Here is a 10,179-nt window from a genome sequence, read left to right on the forward strand (position 1 = left end):
CAAGTGGCAGAGCTGGGATTCGAACCCATGATCTCTGACTCCCAAGCCTGGGCTCCTTCCACTGAGCCACGCTGATCAAGTTTATGGCTGATGAGCAGATGCGTGAAAATTTTCTAGTTTCGTTTAGAATATTTAGTTTTCATCATTTGTGATAGTTCCCTTTTTTTCAGCTTGCTACAAAATCAAAGTTAGAGATTTTTCCCAAACTAGCTATGCTCAAAATAGGAACTGAGCAACTACCTCTTTGCCAATAATAGGAAGGCAAGGTACCTTGATTTATCTGATTTCCTGAGGCCTTGACCCCTTTCCCTTGCTGGCTTCCTAGAAAGGCAGGCTATTTGCCAGACCAACCAAAACTTGTAAATCTGAAAACCACCAACCCGATAAGGCATAATCATCACTTCTATTTATTTTGTTATTGATGTGCATATATCTATGATTCTATTTACCTTGATTATATCTAAGCCAGACTACTTGTTTGGTTTTATTTTGCTTTGCTGTTTAGACTGTGAGCCCGTTATTGGGCAGGGATTTTCTCTGTCTGTTGCCAAATTGTACATTCCAAGCGCTTAGTACAGTGCTCTGCACATAGTAAGTGCTCAATAAATACAACTGAATGAATGAATGACCGTACTCATTTAGCACCTGTGTGCAGAAACCTGCACTAGGCTTTTGGGAAAGATTCAGGAGTATAAAATTAAATTCCTGCCTTCATTTTACAACTTAATGAGGCAAAAAAAGAGACAAAAATTGGAGAAACCACTATAGTTAACAGACAGAATAGATAAAAACAACAATATCGGTGGATGAATAATAACAATAATAGTATCTGTTAAGTACTTACTATGTGCCAGGCACTGTTCTAAGCGTTTGGGTGGATACAAATAGGGGTGGACACAGTGCTTGTCCCATGTGGGGCTCCAAGTCACAATCCCCATTTTGCAGATGAGGTAACTGAGGCACAAAGAAATGAAGTGACTTGACCAAGGCCAGCAAATATATTCATGCAAAGTAGTTCTGAATTAGCCGAGAGAATGGCATCACCAGGAAGCAGGTATTAGGGATTATGAAGCTGGGTCAACAGCAAGTCTCTCATTTCCCTCTTCCTTTTGGCTGTCAAAAAATAATTTACTGGGCCGTTTTCTTCGGGGGCCACCAATGCACAGTAAAACTTCCCAGATCCTTGGAGTGGCCTGCTTAGACAGGGCTGTGTGTTATGAAATTGCTTCCTCTGAATCACAGGGCAACTCCCCACTCCCCCCTTATAAAGTAAGCGGTGTCGCTCAGTGGAAATAGCCTGGGCTTTCAAGTCAGAAGTCATGGGTTCAAATCCCAGATCTGCCACTTGTCAGCTGTGTGACTGTGGGCAAGTCACTTCACTTCTCAATGCCTCAGTTCCCTCATCTGTAAAATGGGGATTAAGACTGTGAGCCTCACGTGGGACAACCTGATTACCCTGTATCTACCCCAGCGCTTAGAATAGTGCTCTGCACATAGTAAGCGCTTAAATACCAATGTTATTATTATTACTCTCTGAGCCACATGCTTCCCAAACGGTTAAATGCTTCCCTAAATCCATCATCAAACATTCCCTAAGGGGAGGCCCAACTTGAGTCATTCTATACTCTACTTCTGATGAAGGAAGCGGAGGACCCCGACCCCTGACATCCATACAAAAGTAAATATAATAATAATAATGGTGGTATTTGTTAAGCACTTACTATGTGCCAAGCACTGAGGTAGATACAAGGTAATCAGGTTGTCCCATGTGGGGCTCACAGTCTTAATGCCCGTTTTACAGATGAGGTAACTGAGGCACAGAGAGGTTAAGTGACTTGCCTAAAGTCACACAGGTAAGTGGGATATGTAGTTTAGACTCAGAATAATGGTGGGAAGAGGGAGTCCAAGAGGTGCCTTGTTCTCTCTTTCATTTTTCCAGCTCAGGTGCTCTCTTCCTCCTGTGATATTGCTTCAGGGTGCTGCCATTTCCCTTCGATAATCCCAATCGATTTCAATACCCAGAGTCAGAGGTCATGGGTTCGAATCCCAGCTCCGCCACTTGTCAGCTGTGTGACGGTGGGCAAGTCACTTCACTTCTCTGTGCCTCAGTTACCTCATCTGTAAAATGGGGATTAACTGTGAGCCTCACGTGGGACAACCTGATGACCCTGTATCTACCCCAGCGCTTAGAACAGTGCTGGGCACATAGTAAGCGCTTAACAAATACCAACATTATTATCATTACCCAACCAGCTGCCCTTCAACAGTCAGCCTGGATACGTCTGCAGGTAATTTGACATCTGGCCACGGGAGGGGGCTAATGGGGAACATATCGCTTTAACAAAATTGTTTTCCAAAAGGAGAGATAATAATTAATAATAATCATACTTGTTAAGAACTTACTATGTGCCAAGCCCTGTTTTAGGTGCTGGGGTAGATAAAATTAATCAGGTTGGACCCAGTTCCTGTCCCATATGGGGCTCACAGTCTAAGTGGGAGGGAGCAGGATTTAATCCCCATTTTACAGATGGGGTAACAGGCACAGAGAAGTTAATAATAATGTTGGTATTTGTTAAGCACCTACTATGTGCAGAGCATTGTTCTAAGCACTGGGGTAGATACAGGGTCATCGGGTTGTCCCACGTGAGGCTTACAGTTAATCCCCATTTTACAGATGAGGTAACTGAGGCACAAAGAAGTTAAGTGACTTGCCCACAGTCACACAGCTGACAAGTGGCAGAGCCGGGATTCGAACCCCTGATCTCTGACTCCCAAGCCCGGGCTCTTTCCACTGAGCCACGAAGCTAAGTGACTTGCCCAAGGTCACACAGCAAACAGAAGGCAGAGTCGGCATTAAAACCCGGGTCCTCTGGCTCCCAGACCCGTGCCCTTTCCAGTAGGCCACGCTGCTTTCCGGACTGCAGCACGTACCATGGCTGCCAGGGGATAAAGAGGCATTAGTCCTCCGGGTCAGGTCAGTGAGGATGAGGCAGGGGGAGGAGGAGACAGGAGGAAAAAGTTTTCTTTGCCACACGGACCCTCTGGGGGCTGGAGTCTTTCCTGCTACTCCTAACCCAGCACGGTTGATCCCTGGTCTCACAGCAAGGTGAGCCCAAGAGCTGCCCAAGGTGGGCAGCAGAAACTCATCCAGTGTTATGACACTGACTCCATATTGGCCCGTGTACTTCAGGTGATTATCCCTTTTTGGGCGACCGTTCTCATCACCTCCCGGGACCCTGCCCAGAAAGGGTACAGTGGGGAAATGACCCTCGAAGAAACCAAAGGCGTGGGACCGAAAGAGTTGCCTGCTGAGATCTCAGAGATTGTGTTTTGTGACCACAAAAGGGGCCCCTTTGTCCCTCCCAGTTACTCACAGCGGGTGCCACGGAACACAGAGTGAAAACTCAGCACAAATCATCACCACTACTGCAAAAACAACTTCAGCGCATAGCCTGCTTGTGGTAGGACATACGTCTCCCTTTTAAATCACTTCTTTCTGAGCAATGGCAGTGGGGAGGGGGGAGAGGGAGTCAGGAAAGGAGTACTCCTATTGTATTTTCCTGGGCAAAGTGTGTAGTATACTAGAGATTCTCTCTCAGGGATAAACAAACACTCCCACTGTCAGCATTCTCACCTTTGAACTCAAGGGCCACTCTACTAAGGGTCAAGGGACTCTTTGTTGCTTTTAAATGTACTGCAAATGCAGGCCTTTTTCTTTTTTTTTTTTTTTAAGTCCTGGCCAACTTCCATTTGAGACAGAACTGTCTCTGACTGTAGATGGTGGCTACTGGGTGGACAGGTTGCAGGTTTTACAGTGCAGCAACCATGAGGGTGATCAGGCACATCACGTGATATGAATTCCTGGCAAGGGAGGTTTTCAAGGAGGCCAAATGTGGATCAAATCACCAGTAAATCACCTTATATTTTTACATGGAATTAAAACCTCAAGCCACATGAGAAACTTCAATGGAGCTGTGGTTAAAAGCAGAAAGGGAAGTGAAAAGAGGAAGGGGGGAAAAACTGTGGAAGGTAGTATTTGCCATGGGGAGGGGAGGTAGGTCATAAAATAACTTGTCTTCCTGCACAAGTTCTTGTAACTTACTTTAACATTCCGAATTTCAATCCTGGCTCCCTGCTTGCCTGGGTCACCATGCAGTCCAAGAGCTTCATGATGGTTCTCGGGGCAGTTTGAAGAGCTCATCACAAGCTCGTTGAGAACAACCTCACTTCTTGGTCCTAATGACACTGTCCTGCCAGGAAGAAGTGATGTTAATTAGCATTTTTACCCCAGGGGTCTGAGTCAGCCCGATTTGCTCCTGCCACAGAACCTCACAAATGGGGGTTTTAGCACAGCTGGAGGAAAACTAATGTCAGTCTCAACATGCTCTCTTCCATCCATGATCACTCCGAAGATATGACTCAACCTGTGGCAATTCTTCTAAATTGGCTGCAGCTGGTACAGCCTGCAAGCACATGGAACATACCATTCTCCTAGGGGGTTCCTTGTTCCTTCAGATCTTAATATAAGTTCTTGACTTCCACCGAGGTCTAACAATCTATTTTTCTTCTCCAGCTTCAACCTTTGAAAAAAGAAATCCTTAAACATTCATTCTCCTTTGCCCTCTTCATTCTCTCTGCTCCCCAAAACTCAGGCTTCCTTTTTTTCCTGTCCCCATCACAGTCTGGCCAGAGCAGCTGGGGCTGATTCTGGCCTGTTCAGTCCTTAGAAGGAGTGTTGGTCAAGGCAGGCTCTCCTACTGCTGTCATGTGCCACACACAGTTCTAAGCACTGGGGTAGATCCTCTCCTACTGCTGCTGGGGCAATCATGGTCAAAAGACATTGTCTGTTTTAGATGCTTGAAATGGATACTGACAACTTTCAGATGGGTTTCTCACTTTGCTCATTACTAAAATGAGGTTCTCACCCCCAGAAAAACTCTGAACCCACTCTATAGATGCTTTAATAGCTTTCCTTAGAGATGGAAAGACTTTCTGAAAATAAGGAAGATGGTATAGCTTGCTGATCTGCGATTCAGTGCCTTCTGCTGTGGCCAGATTTGGATCAGGGCTTGGCTTCTGCTTTGGCTCAACTCCTTACTTGCTACAAGACACTGGATAAATATCATGCCTCGCACCCTCCTCACTTACAGAATGGGATAATAAGTGACAAACTTTCCCTAAAACAGAGACACGTGGAGGACAATACATAGACTAGAAGATGGGGCTTCAAATCATCCAGGGAAAAACGTTAAGCCAAGGGTCTAAGAGTGAAAAGTAACCAGGCAGCTAAACTAATGGGAACCTGGCAGTAGACCTAAAATAATTTTAACATGCCTCAACCCTCCTCCCTGCTTGATTTTCAAGGTGTTTTATCTGAAGAAGAATTGAGATGCTGAGACTTGGGTTTTTACAGCCCAAGTCATACAAAGAGGTAGAAATGGGATGCCGGAGGTGAAGGGAGTAAGAAGTAAAGGCGAAGGATCAAAAAGATAGGGAACATGGATCAAAGTGGATATGGAAATTAAATGCTACTGAAAGTGAGGACCAAAAAAAAACAAACTGGGCAGGCTCAATACAACATTTTCAAGCCAAAAGTTTGAAAACAATTTGCCAAGATCACTACTTTTTAAAAAAAGTGGCATTTGTTAAGCACTTACTATGTGCCAAGCACTGTACTCAGCACTGGGGTGGAAACTAGCAAATTGGGTTGGACACAGCCCCTGTCCCACATGGGGCTCATAGTCTTATTTTACAGATGAGGTAACTGAGGTTCAGAAAAGTTAAGTGACTTGTCCAAGGTCACGCAGCAGACAAGTGGCAGAACCAGGATTGGAGCCCAGGTCCTTATAATTCCCAAGACTGTGCTCTATCCACTAGGCCATGCTACGTCTCTGAAAAGGTCACAGAAACTACAGAATATTAAACTTCTGTGAAATTGGATGGAAATGGCAGGTAAAAGAAGACCTCTAATCCCCAATTCCCCCATCTTTGGTTTTTCTTTAAACGTCTTTCAGAGAATACATAAAACCAAGACCACTTGCAAAGTAAAATCTATATGAGAAAAACAGCCTGAGAACTGTGGAAATATTTAGTGGTTAGAAGAAAACATTTTAGCATCAAGTGTTAACCCTACCCTCTGCCCACTGATGGACTTAAACTGCATCCTACTGGCCTACTTGTTGTTGACTGTCTCATTTAATCAGGTAGGGTTGACATGCTGAACTCTCACTCTTGCAGAAAATACACAAACATGCTTCATTTCACAAGCATAAAAGAACTCAGATGAGATTAGATTCCTTTGAATAGTGGATTAGCAAAGGTCTTTGGGGGTTTTTAAATTTTCTTTCATGAACAAACTTTGCTTATAATGTTTATTTCACAAGTAGTGAGAGAGTCCCTTGAAGTAGTGGCTTTTAAGCTTTACCTCAAGAACAACAGTGAACCTCATTTTTCCAGTGACCTTACCAAGATTTTTTTCCCTTTTTTCAACCGTAAAGAACATGAAGGCCGGAGTGGGGTCGACTCTTTAATACTATACTACCTGAAACCCAGAGACTTGGCAGTGAATTCAATATTTTTTCTACCTGTGTGTCGGAATATTCCTGGGTCACCATTTCCTCCTCCTCACTCCTGATTTGAGCACCCTCGCCAGAGTGGCTCCACTCTGCTTCTTTTCGCTGAGAATTTCCACCTCAATTGCTCCTACCTTTCCTCTGTTTAATTGCATCTCAACAATGAGCTTACACATGTGCATTTCATTTGAACATGATGACCATAAGATGAACCACAAACACCTGGTACATTTGCTTTGTTCTCCGGGCACTCAAATACTCGTTGACAGACTTGGTTTTAAAAAAATAAATCTACTCACCTTCCAGCACCCTCTTTCTCCTGCTTTTCTTCAATCTGGTCCAAATACTTTCTCTCTTGGTTTTGTTTCCCCTCCACGTATCATCCCAAACAACAGCTTCAGGGTAAAGAGCGACATTCTTAAAGCTTATTTTACATAAAATTAGTATAAGGACAGAGATGCCGTCTTTTAGCCTTGAGTATAGGAGGTGAACAGGAGGCAAGGTAGATCCAAGCTTCAAAGAGCTAATGGGCTCATTCATTTATTCATATTTATTGAGCACTCGCTCTATGCAAGGCATTGTACTAAGCACTTGGGAGTGTACAACATAACGATAATGTTAGCTCTTTTTAACCCTGATTTAGACACAAATAATGTTTTTCTGTGTTCTGTTTCTGTTCTATTTTACCAAGTGATTGGACCAGTGCTTAGCCCTCAGTAGGTGCTCAGTAAATACCCTTAATTGACTTTTAGTCACAATCGGGGCTGTTTTCAGACCCTTGGGATGAGAGGTGAAATTTTACACCCCACAGCCAGAATCCCATGGGCTCCATGACCCCTATTACCTCCACAGAGTTGGTGCTCATGCCCAAGAGTCTCTCAATAATTATACCCAAAGATTCACAGAGCTAGAAGAGATCGGAGAAACCTACTGACTAACCCACTGCTTCCTGGCCTGGGCGTGAACAGACCATCTGGGTAGATGGTCGTCTATGCTTTTCATAAAGATTCCTAAAGACAGAAACTCCACAACTGATTATAATAATAATGATGGTATTTGTTAAGCGCTTACTATGTGCCAAGCACCGTACTAAGCACTGGGGTAGATACAAGGTAATCAGGTTGTCCCAACGTGATGCTCACAGTCTTAATCCCCATTTTACAGATGAGGTAACTGAGGCACAGAGAAGTGAAGTGACTTGCCCAAGGTCACACACCACAGAAGTGGCAGAGCTGGGATTGGAACCCATGTCCTCTGACTCCCAAACCCGTGCTCTTACCACTTAGTGGAATGAAGTTTTATCTTTTTTTCAATATGAAGTTCTTTTCCATGTCCAGCTCAGGTCTCTCCTACTGCAATTTGAATTCCTCTCCTCTTTGGTTCTCACTGAACCAAAAAGGTGTCAGGACACACCTATTGTTAAAGAGGGTTTACACTGAAAAAAGAACCTTCAGAAAACATACTTTAAGATTGCCAGCTATCTACCTTTGCAAACTACACTAGACCACTGTATGGATGGTAAAATGCAAGCTATTACCAAAGAATACATTTTGATTCTGTTAATAGTAGAAAGGTACAGTTTAGAGATTCTCTACATTAAACTCATCCTCTTAGACTGTAAGCTTGCTGGGGGAAGGGAACATGTCTACTAACTCTTATTGTGCCCACTCAAGAGCTTAATACAAGGCTTTGCACATAGTAAGCACTCAAATACCACTGACTGATTCAGTGTAGATTGCTTCATACCTGGTGATGTCTCAGTTACACTATCTTTACAGCCCATTGTTCAGTGACTCTAGGATAAACAAAGAGAACACTAAATCATAAAGACTATAATGGTTTTTTGGGGGAAGGGGAGGGGAGCTGAGAGACTGTGGTACCATTAAGAGTCTTTCAATCTAATTTATTGAGCGCTTACTATGTGCAGAGCTCTGTACTTGGAATGTACAATTTGGCAACAGATAGACAATCCCTGCCCAGCGACGGGCTCACAGTCTAAAAGGGGGAGATGTCATTTGCCTGCTGTGTGACCTTAGGCAAGTCACTTATACTGGATAGAGATTGGGCCTGGGTGTCAAAAGGTCATGGGTTCTAATGCTGCCTCCATCACTTTTCTGCTGTGTGATACTGGGCAAGTCACTTCACTTCTCTATGCCTCAGTTACCTCATCTGTAAAATGGGGATTGAGACTGTGAGCCCCACGTGGGACAAGGACTGTGTCTTACTAGATTTGTTAACCACCCCAGTGCTTAGTGCTTGGCACATAATAAGCGCTTAACAAATACATTTATTATTACACTCTGTGCCTTGTTTTCCCCAACTGTAGAATGGGGAACACCTGTTCTTCCTCCCCCTTAAACTGTGAGCCCCAGGTGGGATAGGAATTCTATCTGACCTGATCATATTAACTACTCCAGTGCTCGCTTGATAAAGCGCTTGGCACACAGTAAGAGCTTGACAAATAACTAATTTATAATCTTTATGATTGCTAATTATGATTTATATTAAAACAATATTCAAATTTCTTAGGAAACACATTGCTTTTGCCTCTTCAAACAACTATATTTTGTTTCTGGAAAAGCAAAACTATGCAGTTGGGGTATGTGAGGAATTCCCAACCTTTTCCCCTTATTCCTCTCCTACCAATTTCATCCTTTAATTCCATGGTCAAATCCATGCCCAGTTGAATCACTCATTCTGACCAAAAAACCAAGGGACAGTGTGATGGAAAACCATTTCCTCGTTTAGCAACCGTTTGAAATACAGCCCTTCCTTGGAGAAAAGTGTTTCCAAAACAAATACTCAGACACTGCCAAAACTGTCTACTCTAAATTAGAATTTCTGAAAGGAAACATCTTACCCAGTCCACTTCTGACTTGAGACTACCTTTACAAAATAAAAAACCTTTAAACGAGGCAGTGAAAACCAGGTTTAGCTTTCTCACGTGGACTCCATAGATAATTATCATAAAAATAACCAATTAAAGAAATATATGAACACATAAAGCCAGATCCTTAAGATACAGTGTGAGAACGTACTGGAAGCATCTGGACTTTAGGTGGGCAGTCAGCATACTTACTGATTGCAACATCTTCTCAAGGTTTTCCAGCTGATTGAAGAATTCTCATGCTACAACCCAAAAAGGGGAGTTACACTAAGTAGTAGCAGAGACTCAGGAAACATTGATGAGATTTTTACATTTTCTTCTCACTCCATAGTCTGGTTTCACTTCCTTTTCCTTCAAAACTCCTCTTCCCTTTCTTTTCTTGTTCCCTTCCTCCTCCTCCTATTTCTCCCCTCTTTATTCCTTCTCTTTGTGCCCATGAATTTTTATGAAGGTCAGTGCTCGTGTATGTATGTTGTCTGAGGGCGAGTGGCCGTGCTGGCATGTCTACCTGTAGGTATCCTCAAGTGTGATTCTGGGTGAATATGTTTGTGGCATGCTAAGTGACAACCCCGGGGGCCTATCCTGCTTCATCTTTTCTTCTTTCTGGTGTGATCTGGGCTAAGAGCTGCAGTCACTGGGGTCTCCCGGGCTTGCTCGTAGGTGATCTCTAATGCTGCAGTGACAGTAGCTACTCTGCAGTGTCTTGAGTCACCTGAGCTC

General features: G+C 43.6%; 1 protein-coding gene across 3 annotated transcripts in view; it reads right to left on the reverse strand.

Annotated features, from left to right (window-relative positions):
• SLC6A20 (solute carrier family 6 member 20) overlaps positions 1-7,022 on the reverse strand; it is a 35,315-nt gene extending 28,293 nt beyond the window's left edge. Inside the window, exons 1-3 of one of the 3 annotated variants that reach the window (XM_039912857.1) lie at positions 6,872-7,011; positions 4,485-4,580; positions 4,103-4,250 (exon numbers count right to left, since the gene is read on the reverse strand). The gene's annotated coding sequence lies outside the window, so the exon portion shown is untranslated. Of the gene's footprint in view, positions 1-4,102; positions 4,251-4,484; positions 4,839-6,871 lie in introns of those variants that run through there. The other 2 variants (XM_039912858.1, XM_029070871.2) reach the window with 2 other exon arrangements.
• Positions 7,023-10,179: the final 3,157 nt, after the last annotated feature.

The sequence above is a fragment of the Ornithorhynchus anatinus genome, chromosome 8, assembly GCF_004115215.2.
Source record: "Ornithorhynchus anatinus isolate Pmale09 chromosome 8, mOrnAna1.pri.v4, whole genome shotgun sequence".
NCBI classification, from domain to species: Eukaryota; Metazoa; Chordata; class Mammalia; order Monotremata; family Ornithorhynchidae; genus Ornithorhynchus; species Ornithorhynchus anatinus.